Source organism: Equus caballus, chromosome 14 (assembly GCF_041296265.1).
Source record: "Equus caballus isolate H_3958 breed thoroughbred chromosome 14, TB-T2T, whole genome shotgun sequence".
In the NCBI taxonomy this organism is placed as follows: domain Eukaryota; kingdom Metazoa; phylum Chordata; class Mammalia; order Perissodactyla; family Equidae; genus Equus; species Equus caballus.
In genome coordinates, this window is record NC_091697.1 from 100,674,725 (window position 1) to 100,699,458 (window position 24,734).

The following is a 24,734-nucleotide window of genomic DNA, read 5'->3' on the forward strand; positions in this document are numbered from 1 at the left end:
CATACAAAGTTTTTTAAAAGTTAGGTTGCTAGAAGGCAAATTCCCAGTCATATCTCCAGTCCATATCTGTGGACCTGCTGTAAAATTTCAGACCACCTGTAACACTGTACCACTTTCGTATACATGACATGGAAAGAGGTCAGTATTATGTCAGTAAGGCGAAAAAGCAAAATTTAGAGCAATAGGGGAAATGCAACTAACCCATTAATCTAAAACAAAAATAAATATATGGAACATCTACTTATATACAGTGTGTATGCTTGTAAATAAACAAATATATGGAAAATACATACCAAATAAAGAAAATGTACAAGCAAAGCCCATCATGGAGTAATTCTACTTCCTAGAAAAACACTCGCGTGCTCAGAGAGCACATGCAAAGATGCGCATTGCAATATTGTTTTAATAGAAAGAAAAAAGGCAACAACCTAAATGTCTACCAACAAAAAAACAGCTAACTACACTATAGCACACCATGAATAAGTAGTTTAAGAGAATGAGTTCTATATGCACCAACATGAAGAGGGCAGGCAAGGAAAGCAAGCTGGAGAATAAACACAGAATTGGTAACATTTATGACAAAGGATAATTAAAATAAGTGGAAGAAACATACCAAAATGTTAACGGTAGTTACCCCTGAGTAATTGTTATCTTCTTATGCATACATTTTATGCATTTTTCAAATTAGCCACAAAGAGTATATCCATTTTAAAGATATATAAATATAAATACGTAGTCCTACGCATGATAAAGATGCAAAGAACACTCAGGGCCTATTAGACATCTTCCTGCTCTAAAACAAATATGCTGAAGCATAGCAATACGAAAAAGAGAGCTATTTGGTATGCACTTATTTATAAGTAGAAAAATATATAATGACTTGCTGGAATCCTTTATGTAAATAAGCGGACCTGAAGCACATCTGGTGGACATGCTTGGCTATTAAATACCATAGGAGCAGGATTAGGAAGGGAGCTTAAAATGTTGCCTGGATGTGAATCATAAATGATGGTTTTGCTGGGCCTCTTTCCCTAAAAAGACTTTTAAAATTAAAAATACATTTTCACCTCATTTGCTGATAGCTGAAAGCTTATAGCTGTCAGACACTTAGAAGAAAATGACAGTCTCAAATTTCCAACGATCAGAATGGCTAAGAATACCAAACTTCAGTGCTGGAAAATAAAACTGACACACGTACCTGTACATCAGCAGAGCCTTATATTTTTGCTGCCTCTCCAAAAATCCTCAAAAAGCTAAACCTCCCTCAAATTCTCCAAAGCAGTGTGTCTTTAATTTAGTTTATGCTACACTCTTATTTCTCTCTGAGGAAAACAAAACAACTCAGTCTGTGCCTTATGCATTTGACTTTTTTTTCATTGTGAAAATACAAGCCAAATATCATGGCTTTTGTCTACCGACCATGTACATTATTTACACCTTATGAAAAAGTTTATTTCTTTCCTGACCATGAAAATAACACACATATATCATATAAATATAAAAAATATAGAAAAGCAAAATTAGAGGGGAAATTTTATCCATAATCCCAACATCACCCAAAGACAACCATTGTTCAATTTTGATGTATTTCAACCCAGTCTATTTTCTAAAACCATTTTAACATAATTGAGCTCATGCTGCATATGCAATGTTATCCCAGTGTTTTCAAGTCACATGATAACCTAAGCATTGTTCCATGTTACTTAAAATGTGGTAAACATTCATAAAGCCTGTATAATGTTGCATAGAGAGGCTATAACTACAGTTTACTTAAATGTAGTTGCCTGTTTCTGAAACATTGAGAAGGTTTTCAATTATTCCTCATAACACCTTGGTACATAAAACTTGATATCTGAATTTTGAGTTAGTCCATTGGTTGAGATTCTCACGAGTGGGCAAAAGATATGAATAGTTTGGGTGTTTTTAATTGTTTTTAGATTTTCTTTAGGGATCTTTGCTCCACATCTTTGCCAAAGTTGATGTGAGGCTGAATCTGACAAGCACGATAATTAGCTACTGAATGACATTCACACCACAATTTCAGCAACCAAGCGGCTCCATATGTGAAACCATAACTGGAAATTATAAGCAGTTGAATAGCTTATACTTTCTAGGACTTTCACTCTCAGGGGAGCTTCTTTCACCTGCATAGCACATGATGATGTTTATGCCTACACGTCCGTGCGTGATAATAATAACTAACATCTATTCAGTGCCTAACGTACGCCAGTACTAAGATGCTTCCTGCATTTGCTCATTAATTCTCACAACGACCCCTTGATTATTCCCATTTTACAGATAAGGAAATAGGCTTATAGAGGCGTGATGATCATCCGCAATGCCCCAGGGCATATGCCCTAAGCTGTAGGCCCTGCAGCAGTAACGGACTCACACTCGTCCACCCACAGTCCATTCCCTATTCTCTGTCATGAAAGCTTTGTATGTGGCAAAGCTGACCAGGTCATATGAGTCCAAAACCCAGGACTCTGACACGGAGGTCCACTCTGCTGAGACAACCCACCACAAAAGGATGGACCACATCAGAAGGAAGAAATAGATGGGCTCGAATCTGGATAGACAATAAGTATGTCCAGAAAATAAACTTCCAAAAATTTTCAAGTCTACACAGTTATATTCTGCCCTTGAATTTTACAATTCTCCCATCTGCTGCCCTAACCATTTCTATCCTCATTTCTAATCTTTACATCAACAGCCTAAGAGACAGGAGGTGCTACAAAAATGAAAGGAAGGAGGGAGGGAAAAAGAGAAAGGAGAGGAAAAAAATGCATTAAATATTTGTCAACCACTTTATTTGAAAAAGTGTCATGCTGATACATATAATATATATATGTATATATATCACACTCTGGTCTTAAGGACATTACAACTTAGCTAAAGAGCTAAATCAGGTACTCGTTAAACAATTAAATAACAATGTAAGATTAAATAACAGTGCAAGATGTGTCAAAGCGCTAAAATAAGCTCTATGAAAATCACAACCATCATTGTTCATTTTTTCAGGTTATTATGTATTGAGAGAGTTGGTCCTGTATATCAGACGATGAATCCTGATTTTTGCCTATTAGAAAATGTTTCCTGTAGATGATGACAATAAATGCTATAGGAGTTCATTGCACAAACAGATCAAAATACATGTGAGTCTCTCCCCAAGGCTAAGTCCCAGAGGACTAGAGCGTCCAGAGAAGAAGGACAGTCCAGAATACAGAAAGAGTAAGAGTGAACAGACTGGCAAGGACGAGGCAGAGGTCTCCTCTGGACGGTAGTGGGGAATTTCGGGGCTTTTAGACCCTCTCCATTACTGCCATTGCCAAGGGATGTGGACATTTCTGTTGCTCTTCTCACTCACATCTCCAATGCCTATTCCACCCCAAACGAGGAGCCCCATCTGATCTGCTGCTGGGCATTTCACATCCAATGGGTCGGTTTCCCTTGTGGATGGGGCCGCTGCTTTGAAGAACAACATGCGGACGCCCTTCTCTCTCAGCTGCACCTGCAATTAGGTGAGCAAGGCTAGCAGTCATCATGGAGAGGCAGCTGATCCTAATGGTTGACACTGTTGCTCCTAATGCCAGCCTCCTTGGGTTCAGGTCCCATCAATGTCCCTTACGAACTTACATATCCGTGGGTAGGTTGCTTAATTTCTCTGTGCTTCAGTTTTCTCATCTAAAAATGTGGGTAACTGTCAGATCTACCTCACAGAGTTACTGTGAGGATTACATGAGTTCTCAAAGTAAAGGGCTTATGTACATGGAGCTATTCTCACTAACAGATGGGTTTGCCTTGCTCTTCATTTGCAGGGCCTGGGTACACAGGTTCGAAGCCTCAGACTTAGGGAAACAGGAGGCTGCTTTTTCAACGTCAAGCTCAGGTCACATTGTCCCACACACAGTCGAGGGGTGAAGTGTGCCCAGATTAACAAATTGGCCTTTGTTTCTCATTTGATTGAATATTCCTCTACACATGGTCCATTGGTGAGAACCCTAGAGGAGAAAAGGGACCCAACTCCCAACAGAAGGGCTGTCAGCTTGCCTCAATTCATTTATCAGATTTCAAAGAGTTGCAGAAATTATTAGAAAATAAAATTTATTCTACAGGCAATAGTGCTTTATTATATTTTCTTGAGCTGGAACCATGAGATAATGAAAGCTGTGTTTCATAAGGATGAACCTGGCAGCTACACACAACCTTCTGCAGGAAATATCTGCATTCTTTCAAACCAGGGTTTTGAAAGGTTAAAAAACAAAACACATTTTTTTCACATTTTCCAGTCAGATTTTTAAGGATTCTGCATACAGCACTGAATTTCATCAAAGCAAGAACTGTAACTTTGATCTCTTTAATCCCAGTGCCTGACACGTAGTGGGTCCTGCATAATGTTGACTGAGTAAATACAAAACAATATTCACCATAACCAAAAGGACCACTGTGGGAAAGTTGGGTTTTGACGGCACGAGTTAAAACAAAAAACTTGAAAAAAATGTGAGGGAGTGTATGCCCAGCTAATTCGCACCACAATAGGAAGGGATGGCGTCCAGGAAACCGACACCAGGAAACCGACACTGGAGCTCTCGGAAGCCCGAAAGAGTCAACACAAATTCTCAAATTGCTGAGCTTGAAAACCAGCAAGCAGGCAAAAGGAAACAAGTTCAACCTTCCTTCCAACACAGAAAAGAATCCTGGGAGCGTGTTTTCTGGGAAGACTTGGTCTATTTGAAACCACAATTAGAAACTTTCTGAACAGATTACATTGTGAACAGAATAAGCACATGATTTTGATGGCATCTAAATCAGTCAAAACACAAGAAGAGGAAATGGATGAGCAGCTCCGTGGTATGAAACTACTGATTTTAACCCATTTACAGCCTTGTTTCTGTCTACGGTGTTCAAATCCTTCTACTGACTTCTCCAGCTGGAGCACACATTTGGAAATACCTTTACAGTTTCAAAACTGTTGTGGCTTTCACAAAGCCATTTCCATCAAAACACTTTCCACTTTCAAAGGTCCTTCAATCACAGTCAGAAGCATCAAAGCGAAATCAAGGCAAGTCTGAAGGGTAATCAAAACAGGGTCCCAACAGAAAACTGTCACCTGAGTATGATTACAATTCAATGAACAACAAGCTAAAGTGCAAAAAGCTGACACGAAAGACACCAAAATGTTAAAGTAGATGTCTTTGGGTAATACAAATTTGAGTAATTTTGGTTCCAGATTTATCCAATTTTTTAAAGGGGCATTTACCTATTTTTATTGAAAAACATACAAACATTTAACTAACTAAGTAGATATTAAAGTACAAGTCATTTTCAAACTAAGAAACAAAAAACAGCATCTAGGGACTCCAGTGGGGTGTGGTTTGTTATTTAGACCTCATTGGAAATATTTTCCTTCATATCTCGAAAGCTTTTTATTACCACTGAGGAAAAATTTTTAACTTGGAAGGGACGTTAAAGATCGTCTGAGAAAAACTACCTCACTCTACAGCTGAGGAAACAGTGAATTTCCTAACACATGGCCAGGCAGGGGCAGACCTGGAACTCTGAACCACAATTCCCGCCTCCTGATCAACGCTTTCTCCAACGCTGAGCCTACATCACCAAGAAAAGTGCCCCTTCCATTTTCCACATAGAAGGAAAAAAGTACTGCAAAATATAATGTCTCTCCACTCCTGGGCATGTACCCAAGAGAAATGAAAACATAATGTTCACACAGAGACTTGTATATGAATGTTCACAGCAGTATTATTTATAATAGTCAAAAAGTAGAAACAACTCAAATATCTATCAATTGATGAATGAATAAACAATATAGTATATCCATAAGAAGGAATGTTATTCAGTCATTAAAAAGGAATGAAGTACTGAAACATGTACACACATGCATGAGTGAGCCTTGAAAACATTATGCTAAGTGAAAGAAGCCAGTCACAAAGGACTACATATTACATGATTCCATTTATATAAAATGTCCAGAATAGGCAAATCCATAGAGACAGAAAGTAGATTCGTGGTTGCCTAGGGCTGGGGCAGGTTGGGGGCTTAGGTGATGCTAGCTAAGGGATGAGAGATTTCTTTTTTGAGGTAATGAAAATGTTCTAAAATTCACTGTGGTGATGAGTGCAGCTGAAAACAAATACTAAAAACTATCAGCATGCGCTGCACTTCTGTTCCAAGTAAAGAACAACACTGATGATGTCACGGTGAAGAGAAAACCATCATCTACATAGATGATGGTTTCAATCAGGCAATTTGTTGGCTGCACCGCAACTGGTTATGCTACCCAGGCTCTGGGTCTCCTGCCTCCATTTGTTAAGATGGTATATGCTCCAGCATCATTTCAGCTGATGAAATGACCAGTTTAAATAGGTGTGTATACCATCTTGTGGAACAAGCAGGATTAGCCACGAGAGCCAGCTACTTGAAAGAACAGTACATTATTAAGGTGTAAGAAATCAATCTGCTTCAAATGGTTTGACCAAGTAATTAGGCGCCTGGTGGTCCTCACCCTCAAGCCAGTTGTAGAATGTTGCTATTGGACGTGCAGCTTCACAGCCTCACACCACACCCAAAACAGCCTCCTGGCGAGCCCCACTTCTCACCCACAGAGAACCCACAAATTCACCGGTAAATAAATACCACTCTGTGATCAGTAGGCAGATCACAGCCTGGAACAAAAGGGCAGGCAGTGAAACGTGCCACACCCTATCGCAGCTCAAATCAAACCCTGGTGCACCCCAAATGCAGTGACTGAGCATTATTTTTCCTCCCGTTAAATGACAGGAAACTGTTCATTGTGCTCCGAGTTCAGCAGCAGGTGAGAGCTTTGTTCTAGCCAGAGGCCTCAGACCATTCCAGGGAATCTCAGATGCTCCTAGGCTCTGACCAGGGCTGCCTGCCAACACGGACACGCAGGCAAGGACCCAAGTCAGCTCCCAGTCCTCACTTCACCAGCAGCTCTGGGGCACAGACCCTGCTCTCAGGAGGGCTTTATAAACAGGAGGGTGGGGACGTGAGACACAGACTGGCACCCTTGTTAGCACCACTGATGCAAAGTCAGAGGGTCGCCTCTCCAGGCAAAGCTCCCTCGTTGCTGTCTCCAGGACTCTCGTCAAAGACCTAAGACAACAGCAAACCTCTCAGAAGGCTCAGCTTGCCACAGTCTGGGGAGGAAATACAGGCTTCTTTTTCCTAAAATAATTCAGAAAAAGGAGACATTCTGCTCTTTCGGTCTATAGTTCAGCCTCAGCAATGACCCTGTGTTACAGAGATTTCTATTCGGATGGCTGAATCAAAATAAATTGTTTTTATACAATTTTATTTGTCAATTATACCTCAATAAAACTGAAAATATTTGTTTTTATAAATGAAACATAAAATCCAAACCAACTTACTTTATTTAAAAAAAAAAAAAAGCTGACTCTCTGTGATACATTAAAAAAAAAGATTGAGATAGCTACTCTCCTCTGGCAAGTAGTCAATTACTTTGACCAAATTCATGTCCACTGGCCAAAGGAGTTCAAGGGACTCTCATTGACAGTTTCCACCTGGTTTGAAAACATCCAAAAAGCATTTTTTCCATAAGCAACCCAATGACCAAAGTCAGTTCTGGTTTTCTGCTTACCAAATCTGTCATCATAAAAGTAACAGAATGCCGATAACTTATTGCTGGGAAATGATAAATATTCCATTATCAAATATTCCATTTCACTCTGTTAAGTGAGTTAACATCTTGCAACATCCCGGAAAATGATGGTTTAGTTACAAAATTTCCAGATCCACCAATGTATACTCTTATTCACATGATCTTGATATTCCACAATTACTAATACATTTTAAAATCTATATTTTTACTAACTAAAGGTATAGTAAGATTTTTTTCTTTTTTACTTCTTCCAAAGATGCAAATTTATCCAGTAGTAATCACAGGCCCTTCATTTTAATATCATATAATCTCTCATTTATAATGGCAAAATTGCATCTTCTGAGCCACAGAAAATACTAAGAATGGATAGGTCACCACAAGCCAGATGCTCCTTAACTATCCCTCAGTTATAGCTTTTCTTCATCATCAATCATTTAAAACAGGTAGCAAACGAACGGCATTTCAATCACCATCTAGCTATTTTAATAAATGCTTTGATCAAAACATAACACTAAATCCAGTATCCAGAACACAAATGTAGGAAAGAAAAGCAAGTAAATAATTAGAGGTATTGCAGGGAAAAAAGCAAGCCCTGAAAATGAAGTTGACAAATTAGATAACTACTCCCTCTATAAATGGGAATGGATGCTCAGTGCTAAGATATGCCACCTTTACTTTCTCCAGTGAAGCAAAACTAGGAGAAAGAAAAGCTGGCTGATGATCCTTTCAAAAAGAGACTTCCCACTGAATCTATGCAGTAGTTTGCCAACTGGACTACTGATGCAAAGTCATTTGCTAAAAACTACAGTAGTAACCAAATTATCTAATTCTACAGACAGATGTCTCCTCAGTAGATAAACTGATCAGGTGAACCCATTTCCAAGTGAACTGTATGGACAGCTTCCTTCCACTCCCTAGAGGCCACCAATTCTGTCACCGTTCAAGAGGACACAGAAGACAAAGCTCTTGTTCAAACCAGCAGATGAGCGGAAGCCTCGGTTTCCCTTCCATGAAACACAGATTTCTGGGTGTCTACCATATGGCCAAAACCATGCTGGACGCTATCTATCAAGATGAGAAACTCTTCCTCTTAGCCCTCAAGGACGTTACAACCCTACAGCAAAACAGAGGCAAGCAAACAAGTAATAAATACGAGTCAGGGTAAAACCAGGTGTCATCAGGAAGTCCTCAAAAGAGGAGAACAGTACTTGTGTATGTCTATGAGAAAGTCATGTAGGCATCAGACATCTACATCAGACCCTTTAATTGCCCAGGAGTAGCATCTGTGCTCAAAAAGGAGGGAATCCTTGACTCTCAGGGTACCAAGGAGCATCTTCATTGTTCCAAAAGAAAAGTAACGAGGTCTGAGGGTGCTACAGACTAAATGCTTGTGTTCCCCCAAAATTCCTATTGTTAAATCCTAACCCCCAATGAGAAGGTATTAGGAGGTGGGGCTTTGGGGAGGTGATTAGATCATAGGGTTGAGCCCCCCGTGAAAAGGATTAGCGCTCTTTTACAAGCGATCTCAGAGAGATCCCTTGCTCCTCCCACCATGTGAAGACAGTGAGAAGACGGCCATCTATGAACCAGGAAACAGGCTCTCACCAGACACCTAATCTTCCAGGGCCCGATCTTGGACCTCCTAGCCTCCAGAAGAGTGAGAAATAATTTCTGCTGTTTATAAGCCACCCAGTCTCTGGTATTTTGTTACAAACTAAGTCAGAGGGTCCTAAAATGCCAGCGAAAACTGAGACATTTGTGTGTAAAAAGAATAAAACACACCAAGACTGCAGGGACACATTTGGCAGGGATACCAAATGGTGCACCTGAGGGCTGTGGGCTCCTGCAGTGAATCCAAACTTAGACAGCAAAGCAGCCCAACAAAGGCAGGTAACTCACCACCCGAACCCGTCAGAGTATCTCATCCTTCGTTAAAATTATCCTAGAGAAGACCCACGTAATAAAGACTAGCTTCACCTGTAAATCTAACAGAAAAGACTTCTGCTGGAAGGCTATTGTCTGGATGACAATTGTATTTCCCAGGAGACATACTAACAACAACAGAGAAAGGAAAAAAGCCTGTTGGATCACAAATATCATGTCAACCACTTTAGAACAACGCTTCTTAGCTAAGGGGCATGAATTCCCAAGTCTGGTACATGCCCAATCTATTTAAATGGTAAATGAGAAAAAGTATAACATAACTGTGCTAGCACTCACTGGTGTATAACTCAGCCGTGCAACAATTCACCACCCTCACAGCTCACCAGTTCTCATTTTTGAGGCCCCTAGCTCCAGAGTTATGGAGGCTAAGTGTGGCAGCTGATGTCCAGCTATGCATGCTGTCCTGGCTTCGTCTGTGGTCTTCTTGTCGTCTGCTCAGATGATACAGTGTCAGGGCTGCAGCTGTGTTTGAATTCAGCTGGCTAACAACACTACTGGTTGTAGTATGTACACTGTGTACCTTGTTGAAGAAATCCAATTGAACAAAGCCTTCTTTGTTGAGTAATTAGCATGCAGAGCTGCATAGAATACAACCAAGACAACGCACCCTATGAAACTGCTGCAGTCAACACCCGTCCTATACCATCAGAGCTGTCTGCACAGAGAAAGAAATCTAATCACAGTATACCCCTGTATGCCGCAATAAAACCTACTTTCAGCTTTTGTCTTTCAAAAATCAACCCATATATAAAGCACAGGTGACTATTTAAATTTCAGAATGTACAGTTTCAATCACACAAATTTCACAGTAAACGTGGTGGGGGAGGAAGGGTAGAAAGTAGAGAATCAAGAGGTACTGTTGAAAGTTGATGAAACAAGGAATAGAAATTTACAAATAGTATTAAAATTTATCAAATAGGAATTTGGTAACCACTGTGGGGAGGTTAACTCAGCCCTTATTTGCCCAACATGTGAGCACCTTCCCCCGGGCCTTTCAGCTTCTGGAAGAAACAGCTCAGCAAACATAATGTCTTCTTGTTCTGGTCATTCAAAACTCTCCTTCAGCACCAGTTCTGATGCTATGTTCCTACTGTCATCTTCCTATTTTAAAGATGCAGCTGTTTGATCAAAGCCTTGACAAATTTAAAGGAAATACTTGCTGATTTTCTTCTAGGCTTTGGATCTCAGTTTTGTATGAGGTACAGAAATTGCTGCATTTTGTGATAAAACAAATGAGTTTCCTGGTATGAACTATGAAGCTATTGCTGTTTCAGTGAATTCCCACTTTATCCATCTTGACTGGATAAATACACCAAGAAAGACAAATGGTTGTTTGGGCCTCATTAAGATCATACTTTTTTGTTGTGATGAGATTTATCTAAACAAATTTCTCAAGACTGTGGTTGCTGTATGAAGGGTCTGCTCCTGTATTAAGAAGTCTTTTCAAAACCATCTTAAGTGAAGCCATCAAGCCTTTGAGAGTCAACACTATCCTTCAGCACAGAAAGGACCCTCTGCTTGGTGAAGACCTTCTAGTTTGCAGAGTCCACGGAGAAGTCGGATCTGCAAACTGGACACCAGGTGGTGAAGTCAGATCAGACAGGCTCCCAAGAAGCCTCCGAGAAGGTAAACTATCAAACCATCCTGTCTGCACCTGCAGCTCCTCATCCTAGAGGAAAACCGCAATCAGAAGCCACTTCTAACATATCAAAGAAGATTGTTTACGTAAGTCCAGAGGAAGTATGCTTGTGTTCATAAACATGACTCTGAAAGTTTTTTTTAACTTGGCTAAGAATGTTTTAACTCGATTAACTGTCAATACTATAAGGAGTCTTTAGTTGTAAAATCTTCATCGCTAGCTAATTTTTGTGATGTGCCTCAAGGTTTAAAGTTCATGTTCTCACTGGAAAGAGGAAATTTCCTTCTTGTTCCGCTTTACTGAACCCGTGCAAAGCAAAGAAGCAAAACAAACGCTTACAGATTTTTTCAAGTCTCCTGTAATTTCCTTCATTATATTAACAAAAATTACATTTTTAACATCAGAGGTCTAATTTAGCTGATTTGTAATATATATACAACTGAAATGAAAGTGAGTCATATCAGTTAACACACAAACACACACACACACCCACACACACACACACACACACTGACAAAGTAACTGATCATGCCTGATCCCCATCCCTGAAATGTATGGTTTGTGTAGTTATTTTACATAAAGGATAATCTACTGCATCCAAGAACTGCAATTATTTTCTTCTTCAAAGTGCTAGTTTAATTTAAGGTATAAAATCAAGAATAAGCATTTCAAGGTTCAAAAGTAAGCAACAGAGGCAATAAAAATAGTGATTGAACTATCGGGAGGAGGGGTGAGGAGGTGGAAGAGTAAGGAGGTAACATAATGAGCAAAACCATCCCCTCTCCTGCACCAAGTCCATAGAGACCATCAAGAAACAGCGATTGGGGGGCTGGCCCAGTGGCACAGCGGTTAAGCTTGCACATTCCACTTTGGCAGCCTGGGTTTCGCTGGTTCAGATCCCGGGTGCAAATCTACACACCACTTGTCAAGCCATGCTGTGGCAGGTGTCCCACACACAAAGTAGAGGAAGATGGGCACAGATGTTAGCTCTGGGCCAGTCTTCCTCAGCAAAAAGAGGAGGATTGGCAGCAGATGTTAGCTCAGGGCTAATACTCCTCAGAAGAAAAAAGAAACAGCAGTTGGGGCCAGCCCCATGGCCAAGTGGTTAAGTTCACACACTCTGCGTCAGTGACCCAGGAAACCCTTTTGAATACTGGACGCGGACCTAGCACCACTCATCAAGCCATGCTGAAGCAGCATCCCACATAGCAGAACCAGAAGGACCTACAACTAGAATATACAACTATGGACTGGAGGGCTTTGGGTAGCAGAAGAAGAAAAAAGAGAAGGAGACTGGCAACAAACGTTAGCTCAGGTGCCAATCTGAAAAAAAGAAACAGAGGTTGGTATAGTAAAACCTCCCAAAGAACTAATGGCAGAGCCAGTTAGTTGCTGTTGGCTCCGAGAGGTGGGATTAGAAATGGGAAAGATTGAGCGGTAGACTTATCTTTTCATTTTAAATCCTTTTGCACTACTCAGGTCATTTTTACCAGGAGTATATACTTGGATAAATATTGTTAACTTGTATAAACATACACACATATATACAATAAACAAATTGTGTATTGCACGAATGAATATACAATAAAACCTCAGAAGACTTTTGTAAAAATTGCAACGCTGATTCTAAAATTTAAATACTGTACTCTACATATGATTCTACCCATATGAAATTCTACAACAGGCAAAGCTATGCTGACAAAATTCAGATTAGAGACAGCCCAGGGCCAGGAGTTTGGGAAGGGATCTACCACAAAGGAGCCCAAGTAAACTTCTCGGGGTGATAAAAATATGCTATGTTTTGATTGTGGTGGTGACTGCACTATTGTATATATGTGCCCAAACTCATGGAAACGTATACTTAAAATGGGTGAATTTTATTCTATATAAGCTATACTCCAACCGAACTTTTTGAAAAATGTACTGATTGTTTGAGAAGCTGGGGGGAAATCCACCATAATTCCCTCAGGAGACTGTATTCCCATACTTGATTTCAACACACAACATTTCTGTGGCCCAGCCGATTTTGCTTCAAGCTATCGTGTCAGTGAATACGAGCTAAGAGGGGGGCTCTGCACAACAGAGGCTGCCACAAAGGCAAGGCTGCAGTACATCCTGTCATTCATCTGTGACATTTATGGATTGGAACACGAGTTTTCCCCAATACTATAAAGATGAATGCAGCAAATGAAATTTTATGCATGTTTTATTTTTCTCCTGCAGTCCGAAAGCTATTCTCTTCTAGATTGCTTTAGGACTAGGATGCAAAGCCATCAGCCCCTCATTTCTGTTTTATTTCCCCGGCACTGCAATTTGATTGTTGCTACTCACTTCCTGCCCCTTCTTAAGGTGTACTTGGCTGCCCAGCTGCCCTTTATTCACTGAACTGTCCCAGACCCAGGCCCCCTGTGACTCCCTGCAGCTGGAGCAGTAAACCAGAGAAAAGGGCCCTCGTGAAGCTCATGTGAAGACAGAATCTCTTTACCTTGAGGAAAAAAAAAAATCAAGGCATTTGTTTAGGAACATGAAGTGGGGAAAGTCCTGCTTGTTTTCCACTTGCTCCTCCCCTCTCCACCCTCACCTGCTCTGTGCCTCTGGAGGCTGAGGTGCACAGAAACCCTCAGGGCCTCTACTGGGTTTGGCCCGTGGTGGCCACCATCAGGAAGTGGGGGGTGAGAGTGAAGTTGAGGGAGCCCTTCCTCCAGCTCCACTCCCTGCCAGGACTGGCTGCATCCCTCTGCAGCTTCTGTCAAATAGACAGTTCCCTAAAGCTAATCTCCCCAATTTCTGTAACCACTTCCTCCCCTCCTGCCTTCAGGCCTAGATGTGGTAATGGGTGCCTGCTCTGGCTAGCCCTGGGAACTGTACTATGCCCTGTTGGTTCCAAAACCCTGCCCCCACCAAGGTAAACAGTCTCTTTATTAAAAGTGCCTCAATGACCCAGTTTGAGAATATCAGCGCTTACTTACTGTAAGGCCAAAACCTTGCAGAAGACTTTGGAGACAAAAGGGACCTCAATGATACATTTAAACCCCCTCACTATTCACATTAGGAAACTGAGCAACCACTGGATTTAATCTATTTTGTATATACTTTCCCTAAAATTAAAGTTGATGGCTTCCTGCTAAAGAAAGCTTTAGTCACAAATTTTCTTCCTTTCTTAAACAAGCTAACATATTTCAAAATATAGCTCAGTTGAGCAAAACAATACTCACGGAAGACTCCATAATGGATATGAGGTCCATCCATTCCTTCAGACATTGTAATTTTATCCCTGGAGGCAGTCAGAGAGCTATATACTTAGACTTCATCATTTTGGGTCTTTGTAAAAAGGCCTTCACTAAATTACGCATACACATGCCATCAGCCTATATAGAAGGATCTTTTGAAACGTAGCCCCACAAAACACTCTGCCATTTATTTGAGGGTTGATGCTGAGTGTGTGGTTCACTACACATATGGTATTCCCGTTATGAGGTGTTTCTTTCAAGTCTAAGAGAAAACTGTTTCACCTTAATCCGTGGGCCATTCATGGATCCTATCACTGACTCAGGGAGCCTGGAAGCTCTCAGCCAAATTTGTAGCTCACTTCTAACAGGTGAACTACGTCTTCTAGGAAACGTTTTGCGTGCTGACCTACCCCAGCTTCTTTTCTTTCCACCCCATCTCCTCACATATTTTAATCTTCGTTGGTCTATCTTTATGGGCTGTGCTATACATTGAATGTTTATATCCCCTCAAAATTCAAACGTCGAAACCTAGACCTCTGTGTGATAGTATTTGGTGGTGGGGCCTTTGCAGGTGACGAGGTCATGAAGGTGAAGCCTCATGAATGGGATTAGTGCCTCATAAAAAAGATCCCAGGTTGCTCCCTCACCCCTTCTGATATGTGAGGTTACAGCCAGAAGATGGACATCTATGAACCAGGAAGTAGGTCTCACCAGACACCAAATCCGCCAGTGCCTTGATCTTGGACTTCTCGGCCTCCAGAACTGTGAGAAATAAATTTCTGTTATAAGCCACCCAGTCTACAGTATTTTTTATATAGAAGGCAAAATAGACTACGACAGGCTGTATCAAATCCTTTTTGAAATGAGGCATGGATGAAGATAATTCAAAACAAACTTTCAAAAAAGGCTGAAAATAATGACACGTGTTTCCTTATGAAGCATAATCTATATTTTTAAACAGCATTAGAACCATAAAGAAGCCTGAATTAGGATGATAAACTTTATAACTTACCCTGAATCTTATGCTAGAACCAATTCCTTCCTATTTGTTGAAGAGTTTCTTCTCTCTTTCACAACTAAGACCCTGGCTGTACCTCCCTCCCATTGTCTTCTGCAAATGAGACAAATAATTTTCACTTTATTACCCAGAAAAGAAAGTGAGACAGATACTAGACCACACTGGGTGAACTTGCAGAAACCCTCAAGAAAGTCAATTTCCTGCAACATGTCTCTGATGGGCATGTGAAGGCCACTGGGGTTCCCGACCTTCTGGACCATTCCTCCTGCAGCCTCAACACCAAATGGGACATTCAGATCCAAGAGGCAGGGTCCTGCCATGGACGGTACTTACGGGCTTTACTGAGGGTCTTGGTCTCTCAATCTCAATCAATCTCTCCGTCTCTCTCTGAGTCTCTGTCAGTCTCTCTCTCTGTTTCCCTGTGTGTGGTGTGTGTGTGTGTCTGTGGGTGTGCAAAGAGTGCCATTCTCTATGTTAAAGGCAGTGGGGCTCTCTGGTCCAGGGAGTGAGCATGATGCAGCCAGGAGAGGTCGGGGAGCGATGTGGCAGGCACTCACTCCTACGAAGACTCGGCATTATGACCATCCTAATGGGAATTTCCTTCAAGGATACCCCATCCAAAGAGTCCTTCCCTTGTCAACAGGCCCGGCCAGCCTGTTAGAGTCACCCATGGCAGGATTTACATCTCTAAGGGCCTTTCTCCCTCCAGAATTCCCATCAACGTCCTTAAGCGGGTTAAAAAACACCTTTCCTGGTAAAGTATCTGTGTAAACTGTGAGTGTTCAAATACTTCTGTAAAATTTGAACGTTTACACAATTTAAAAAGGAAAACATTTTAAAAATAAAAGCAACTGTTTTTCTTTTGTCTATGTTATCTTGGGAACACATTCAGTAGTTGAGAAGATTCTCCAAATGTATAACAATGTACATCTCAGTGATATCGGAGCAAAGAGGCACATCAGAAATAAAATTAATATTTTATTAACCCTGTTAATAAAATACAACAAAACAAAATATAAAGGGGTATGTAAGGTGAGACCTTGAGGTAAAACTGGAAAAAGGTGCAAAAGGTCCTATTGAGTGTGAGAAGCCTGGTGAGGTCTTTCTGAGCCTGCTAGAAACGCACGACCTCAGGCTTCACCCAAGATACTGAATCACGGTCTGCATGTTAAAAGGGTGATTTGCAGACCTTTGTAAGGTTTAAGAGGCCTTGCTCTAAGGTCCCTGAAGTTCAGATCTTCTATCAGTTAACACATAAAATCAGGATGTACTGATAGAAGCGACGGGTCTCAGAAATCTACAGTAAAGTGAAATGAGGTGCTGACATTCCCGGAGGTGAATGTTCCTGCTCCAGGCTGATTTACAAACTTCTGTGACCCACAAGAGTGCTGCCACTAACCTGAGCTTATGCAGCTCCCCGCTGTGAACCTGCACGTACTAAAAAGTCAGCACTTCCAATGTACGATGACAACTTGAACTCCGCTCTTTCTCAGAGTCGTACCAAGGAACTCCCACAGAAGAGGTTAGAAACCACCAAAAGGAGGGGCCTACCAGCCAGCCAGCCAGCGAGTGAACCCACGGGAATGGGACATGGGAAGCAGGGAGGGCCAGCAACAAACAGGGGCCCAGAGTGCCTGGGAGCTCAGGGTGCAGGCTGGGGCTTGGGGGGACAGGCACAGCTCAGTGACTGGCTGCAGACTGACTGGCACAGGGCTGGGGAACAGAGCAGCACCCTGACAGCCCCGACCCCAGCCCCCACCAGGCTTTCACCTGGACCCACAGCCCTGCTCAATAAAACAGGACCACTGCCACCAGGAGCTCCTCATGCAAGCCAGCTAGAGAAGGGAAAATGCCCCCAACAGACAGGAAGCCCCAAACTCAGAAATTCTTTGCCCCAGCAATAGGGGTGCTGACTGCTTCTGGCTGGAGCCCCCTCCCCACTCCTTCCAGGAACAACAAGACTACAGGAGTGGTCAGGATTCCCAGGGCTCCAAGAACAGGCTGTGGGCCAGCCATGAAACTGTTGGTGTGAGGGAGCTCACCCACTTCCTGCAGAACTTGGAAATCAAGCCACTACTAGACAATATAATGTGCCTCTGTGTAATTTAGAAAATGGGGCTGAGCAGAAAAAGAAAAGCCCTCTGGCAATCAAATTAGCAAAAGGCCTTTCCTTTGGGTGATGGAGCTCTGGGCTTAGCAAATAGAAGGCACCTGTGCTAAGAAAATGGTCCTACTTTCTCCAGGGGACACAGCTCCCACTCATCCCCCAGCATCAAGATGCTTGTAACATATACATACAGAGCCATCTGCCCGCCCCACCTTGGCAGCCTCTAAGGCAGGGTGGGAGAGAAGAGGAAGAGAGAATACATCAGCATAGGAATCCCAGAATCCAACAAACAGTCTGGACAAAGAAGAGTGTTCTAGAAGTGAAGGGAGAGTTCCCATGGGGTTCATTTATCCTTCTCATCTCATTATAACGCTTATTGTAATTGTATTTTACCACAAAATGATTATATTGAGTTTTATAAATTGACTGATGGCATGATTAACAACAGTATAACTGCACTGTATTATGCTGCCAGTAACGGAATCCATTTCAAAATGCAAGAATACAATAACGCCCATGCTTCAAAAATGGGGCTGTTTATTTCAGCCCGGGAGCAGGTAGGACAAGTGCTCTGCTCGCACTCCATCTCCATCCCCAGCTCTCATTTGCTAACACAATGGGGTGCTTTATGAAAACATTTTTTTACCTCGCTACAGTAATAGCTCCAAACTGCAACAACATTATTAGATGTTCAATGATAAAGTTTGCTGCAACACAGAATTTCACACAGAGGAGCTATAAGACACCCTCGCTACAGTAGAATGTCTAAACTAAAAACGGTTGCACCAAAATGAGCAAAATCATGAAAAACATTTCCATAAGTATGTTTTTACTCAATTCTTTTAACATCTAGTGTCTTTAGGCTAGACTTTATACAGTGGACTTAATCTGATTTTGAGTATCAACACACAATAAGGGAGGTCTTTCTTCTAAAAAATAACCAATAAGTAATAATGTTCAACTTTCCAGTTCACAATTAATGTCACCTTAATTTGTTTAAATGCCTGCAATGAGTCAATTTTATAATCATTAGAGTAAATTATGTAGGCACAAACTACACGTATTTTGTTATGTTTTATTTTTCTGTTTGTATGTACAAACTATACATAACAGCTAATATTTATCAAGCATTTATCATGTACCAGACATTGTTAAGCATTTTATATACACCTTCTCTCAACACTGTGATTCCTACTTCAACCCTGTGAGGTAGATGTGACTTTTAGCTTCATTAAGAAATGAAAAACTGAAGCACAGAAAGGTTAGACTGCTAATATCTAGCAAAGTCAGTATCTGAAGCCAGCAGTATGTGTGTCTCTCAACTGCTATCAAGTAAATGCAAACAGTATCCATCAGGGCTGGACTACACCCACAACAACTAAGATTTTAAACACTTAATACTGACTCCATTCAGCAAGACCAACAATTAATAACAACCTACAGAATGGTACTAAGAACTCCATGTAATTTAAAAGAAAAATAAGATATTGTTTCAAAGACTTTGCAGACTAATAAAAAAGATAAAAATATATACATAAAAGTACATTTATTTCAAAGCTACTTCTAAGTGGACACGATGTGGCCTAGATGAAATAAAGGAAGAGATGACAGGAAGTATCATGGAAGTGATCCCTAACGCAGCTTTCTAAGGAAATACTGCCTGGATCGGCAGAGTGATGGGAGAAGGGAATTTCACACTATGATCAAAAATAGAGGCAAAAAGTAACAGGAGAGATGGAGGAGGCAGTTGGAGAACAGAATGTATGTCACGAAGTATTTCAAAGCCTATGAAACTGTGATGAGCTATTTCACAGTGGTTTCCTTTTAACCAAGAATCTACATTTCACACTTAGCACTATCAGTATTCTAGCTTTATTCTCCTTTCATCTCAGTGTTCCAGGGCAACTCTCTGAGTGTTAAGTGGAAACCATCTCCCTGTGTTCCCTCCCTGGTCTGCCTCCCACTAGTGTGCAATGATTTGCTCAAAAACAAATTGGCAGAGTAAACGAATGTCACTACACAATCACCCACCACTTAATTTATTTCCAAAAATTTTCTTTGCATGAAGCTAAAGTAAAATTAGTGTTGAATTCAAATGACAGGCTACTTGTCTATTTGTTTTAAAAGATGATGGAAAGGTCTACACTCAACTAATAAGTTTTATTTAGAGAGCCTCTGCCCAACCAGATGTTGAGCCCAGGGTAAGCTGTGGTTCCTGCCCCCAAGGACTTTTTGATCCAGCAGGAACCAAGTCTATACAATGCCTGGCACTCAGTAAATGGGAGCTTCCATTTCTTGAGCATTGTAGCTGAACAATGGGAAGCTGAAGTAGAGGTCAAGAAGCAAAAGACAAAAACAAGATCACTGTAAATCAGAGAGCTGATAATCACTGGACAGGGAGCACTGGAAGGGTCAGAGAGTCGGTCCCCTATAGAAGAGGAGTGCATCTGGCAGAAGTAGGACGCTGGAGAGCATCTGAAGCAGAGAACACGGCAAAACACATGGCCTGTTAAAGAATGATGACTTCTTCTGTGTGGTGTGACTGGGGCCCAGATATGGGCAGAGTGGGAGTAAATAGGCCAGACCACAGAGAGCTCCAGTGTCCCACACAGAGGGTGGGATTATTGAGCAGGTACAATGAGCCAGTAACAGACATTAAGCAGGAGAATGATATGATCATACTAATTTCAAGAAACAGATATGATGGCAATGTAGAGGATGGATTGGAAAGGGGGCACAGAGGTCACCTAGAAATTCAACTGAAATAAGATGAGGGTCTGAACTCAAGTAGTGATGAGTGAGAGGAAAGGATGGATTTGTTTAGATTTCTCCATGCAAAATGTAGCTTAAGCTCCCAAATTAGAGATTGTTGGATTTTCTCGTGTCCCAGAAGCATCTGGTATGGTGCAATTCAGACTACTGCCTTTTGAATACAGGGACTAATTAATAATCCTATCATCCAGAATGCTCCTCTCCTTTCCGTCTCTCAATGAACATCTGCTAGGCACTAACTACATGTCCTGTACTAGGAGTTAGAGACACAGTTCTAGTGGTCGATGAGCTCCGAGTTTAGGAGAAGACAGGTGCATACACAGATTGTAACCGCAATGGTCCCACTACTGTAAGAGGTGTGTATGAGCTGGTTGGTGCACAGAGGAGAATTATACTGCCTGACTGGGACAGAGGTCACATTTGACTCCATAATGTCCTAGTAATCTAAGGGACCTATCACCAATTTTTTAAACAATATACACAACTGCCAGTGACATTTCTCATTAACTTAGCTGAAGCTACACATAAATTGTCTAAAATATATAATATCAGATATATAATATGTAATGGATTCTGTGAAACTGTGTTTACTCCTGTGAATGCTAGAGGTAAATCCCATCTGTAGAGCTCTGCTTCAAGCTGGGCTCACCTCTGAACTCCCACGATGGAAGTCGTTTTCTGACCTTTTCAAGTTTCAACTGTTAAACTGATTCTCAGCATTGAATTTCACCACGGAAATAAACAAAACACCAAAAAATAGCCAAAGACCTACTGGGGTCAAGCACACACTCTGTGTTTACCTGCCCCAAGAAAAACCTTTGCTTTGTACCCAGCATTCTCTTCAGACTACTTTTGGTGGCCTTAGTCCACTTTCAAACAATTTTTCCATTAATTGGCAGGAGTACCCATGGTACTCCACCCCCTCCACATCCTTCCTGTGCTGGTCACTTAAAAATAACTAGCCATGAAGCATTTTAAAATTTCAGGAAGTTATTTTAGTGGGAAAATCACTGACCATCACAATTATGGTAGAGAACCCAGGGCAGATCTCAGAAGATTTTCAAATAAGAACTTTAGGTTTTAGACAGTACAAATTTCTTTACTCCCTACCAATGACTACTTACCTTCCTATCAGAACAATTTGTTTGTAATATGTGACTAATCTGGGAGAAAATGCTTTCTATCTAATATCCCTCATTATGTGACAATAAAATCTATCTTTATGAATTCCCATGTCACATAAATACGTTCACTTGGAATTTTGAACTTTTCTTGTTTCCAAGGAGCTATTTCATACATCAGTTATTAAGTGGTGAAATGACTATTTTAATTAATTATATAGGATAGACAAGTCTATTACAGAAAATTAGACCATGTAAATAGGCATGAAAGAAATTAAAATAATTTTTATAACTTTAATAACTCTTTGCCATCATTTGTATTGGCAATATAATTATGTAGACATTCCATAATTTAAATAATCAATCATTATAGTTGGGCATCGAGGTTGTTCCCAATTTTTCATTTCCAATGCCAATGCTATAATGAGCATCCTTATACACACATCTTTGCACACTCATCCAATTGTTTCCTTAGAACAGAATCCTAGTGGAGTTGCTGAATCAGAGCAGACATGATAAGATCATGATTTTTACATCACAGGAAATATATAGCTGATAGATTATTTAAAATGTACATAATGAGAAGAATAAAGGAATAGCTGATTTAAAATAAAACACAAAATAATAAATATATCTGTATTTGAAAAACACAAAGTTATATATCTTTATTTAAAGGTAAGAGTTGGGGCTGGCCCTGTGGCACAGCAGTTAAGTTCGCATGTTCAGCTTCAGTGGCCACGGGTTCGCTGGTTCGGATCCCAGGTGTGGACCTACCCAAGTGCCCTCAGCTGGAGACATTCTCAGGACAAAGAGCGACTGGCCCAAGGGTCAGCTGTAACCCAGATCCCAGAGAGCTCCCGCCTCCCCACAAGGTCATCACAACTGGGGCAGGTGCCAGAAAAGAGGAGACTCAGTGACTGGGATCCTTAGACAGAGGCTCCACCACTCAGGGTCCTGCATTTGCCATGGCCGAGACCCAACATGTTGGTCGTGACCAGAGCGGGCCAGAGGGGGAACAGGGGCCAAGGCAGGTGCTGCAGCTTGGTCTCTGCAGCTCACCGTGCCAGCCCCCCCGGTTCTAAAATAGACTACCAAGTCAGGGAGGACTAACAAAGCCATTTGCACAGTAAAGGCGCTGAGATATCTGCTTCAGTTTGGGTAACTCTGCCTTTCCCCACACTTTTCTGGTGCAAACTCATTTTAACAAATAACACACATCAAGGCAGACAAGTGGATATTCCCCACATGTGGCTCACTTTGAGAGATGCTGGTCTAAGCTAATTTTGTAAAGCCCTGTCTGACATCAGGAAAAATTCCTCATAGTAAACCCTATTAATAATAGAAATAAATCCCAAGGTTCCTTCATAGGCTCTGTCTTTCCTTGTTGCAATTTCCCCGACATCATGCCAGATTATCTTTTCAACTCAGCCCTCCCTCTCTCCTCTCTGCACTGGTGTCCTGCCACAGCCCTCCGTGACTCGAGAGCCAATGGATGTGGTCTGCCTTGTCTGCCTTTCTGGTCTTGCATAAATGTTACTTCCAACTTGAACCTAACCGTCCCCAGCATCAGCCAAAATGAGCTTAGCTCTTCCTTCTTCCTACCCATTAAACTTGGTTCCTCTGTCAAGGGCCAAGGACTCTAAATGCTCCTGCAACCCCTCCTGACCACAAAGCCAGAAAGGTCTTCCTCGTGCCCTGACCATGTACAGCCTCTACTGAGCCTCACACATCATCAGAGAACTCCTTCAACACACCACCTCATCCCCTCCCTAGGTCCACACTTTCAGGACAGTAGAGACCAGCCCTTACATTTCTTTCACAATACAGTGCTTTGCGGCAAATGCTCAAAACCAGCTTAGTGAGTAAATGAAGGGATGAAGCGGCCAGGCTCTACGAAGCGGGATCTGGGCCATGAGCACAGTCAGGCCTGCTAAAAGACACCAGACGTGAGGCTACACATTAAGACCTTCACAGGCAGAAAAGCCACACTAATTCCTGCCATGACTCATTACATTAGGGATGGGTCACATCACTGTAGCACTCCCTGGCTAGTGAATTAATTCACGGTCAGACTTCTACTTCTCTTTATAACACACTTGATCCTTGACACAGTTGTTCTCCAAAGACAAATTTAATACATTGTAATTTTCCATTGAAACTAGATCATTTGCTGTAAACAGTCACTTTTTAGTATGAGAAAGGAACTGTCTGGGATACTTCCCAAATAGGAGGTTAGTTACTAAAGTACCACAACATACACACACACACACACACACACACGTGCACTCAAGCCTCAGCAACAACAAACAACAACTCTTATTGCAAGAAAGTCTCTTTCTAGCTCAGCTGTACCACACGGACTGCTGAGAACACCATTGAAGAGTCTAACCAGCATTTTGTTAATTTTTTCAAAATATCAAGAAGTACAGGTACTATAATTTCCAAGGCAAATCACGACTCTTTGACCTGAAAACTCAAATGCTTTTATGGGACTGTAGAGATAAAATATTGTAAATCAAGACCATCCTGGAAAACTTGGAACCCATTCTATGATATCAATTAAGCAGTGAGAAGCCAAATAGTATTATTAACAACAACAACAATAAGCCTTAGTAAAATCTAAAATAGAAGGTTTTCACTTCCTAAGAGAGACAGTGTAAATAACCAGTATTGGTGTATTGGGACTACAGTAACACCACTGATACATAAAGACACAGCTCCAAAACCTTTAAGTGACTTTTAGACAAATGTGCAAAAGAGATTACAAGGTATCTAGAAAATGCTTGCCTGGGTTTTACTGTGATGCCATTAGCAGCAATCCTGAGGAATTTGGGAACTGGGCTCACAGAGGGTGTGGCAAGTGGACTCTCTGGAAGCATCTCACTTTGCTAGCCAACAAGGCTGCCAAGTGAAAAGCTGACAGACTTTCCTCCCTTACTCAAAGTGACAGAGAGTCTCCAAATAAACCTGCCTTCCAGGACCCTAAAATAATCTTCAAATAAAATGTTTTGTCTAAACATCAAAGCTAGAAAGCCTATTTGTTGAAATGCACAGCGGGGCTTAAGTTTTAAAATAGAAGACGACATAAGAAGTTCAGTAGTATTCTTTTGGGAGTCCTATCTGTGGCCGAAATTACTCTCTTTATCAAAAGCCACAGGGAGAGCCATGACAGGGAGGGCTGGTGGGGCCCAGGGACACAATGTTCCCAGTGGAAAGGATAACAATAAACCCAAGGAGGCAGGG

The 24,734-nt window shown here is 41.4% G+C and overlaps 1 protein-coding gene across 26 annotated transcripts in view; it reads right to left on the minus strand.

The window, feature by feature from the left end:
• Window positions 1–24,734, minus strand: part of RASGRF2 (Ras protein specific guanine nucleotide releasing factor 2) — a 214,970-nt gene that overhangs the window by 170,704 nt on the left and 19,532 nt on the right. For 2 of the 26 annotated variants that reach the window (XM_070234594.1, XM_070234593.1), the window contains exon 1: window positions 9,928–10,045. The exons of 23 other annotated variants lie outside the window; for them this stretch is intronic. The gene's annotated coding sequence lies outside the window, so the exon portion shown is untranslated. Of the gene's footprint in view, window positions 1–9,927; window positions 10,105–24,734 lie in introns of those variants that run through there. One more of the 26 variants, XM_070234598.1, reaches the window with a different exon arrangement.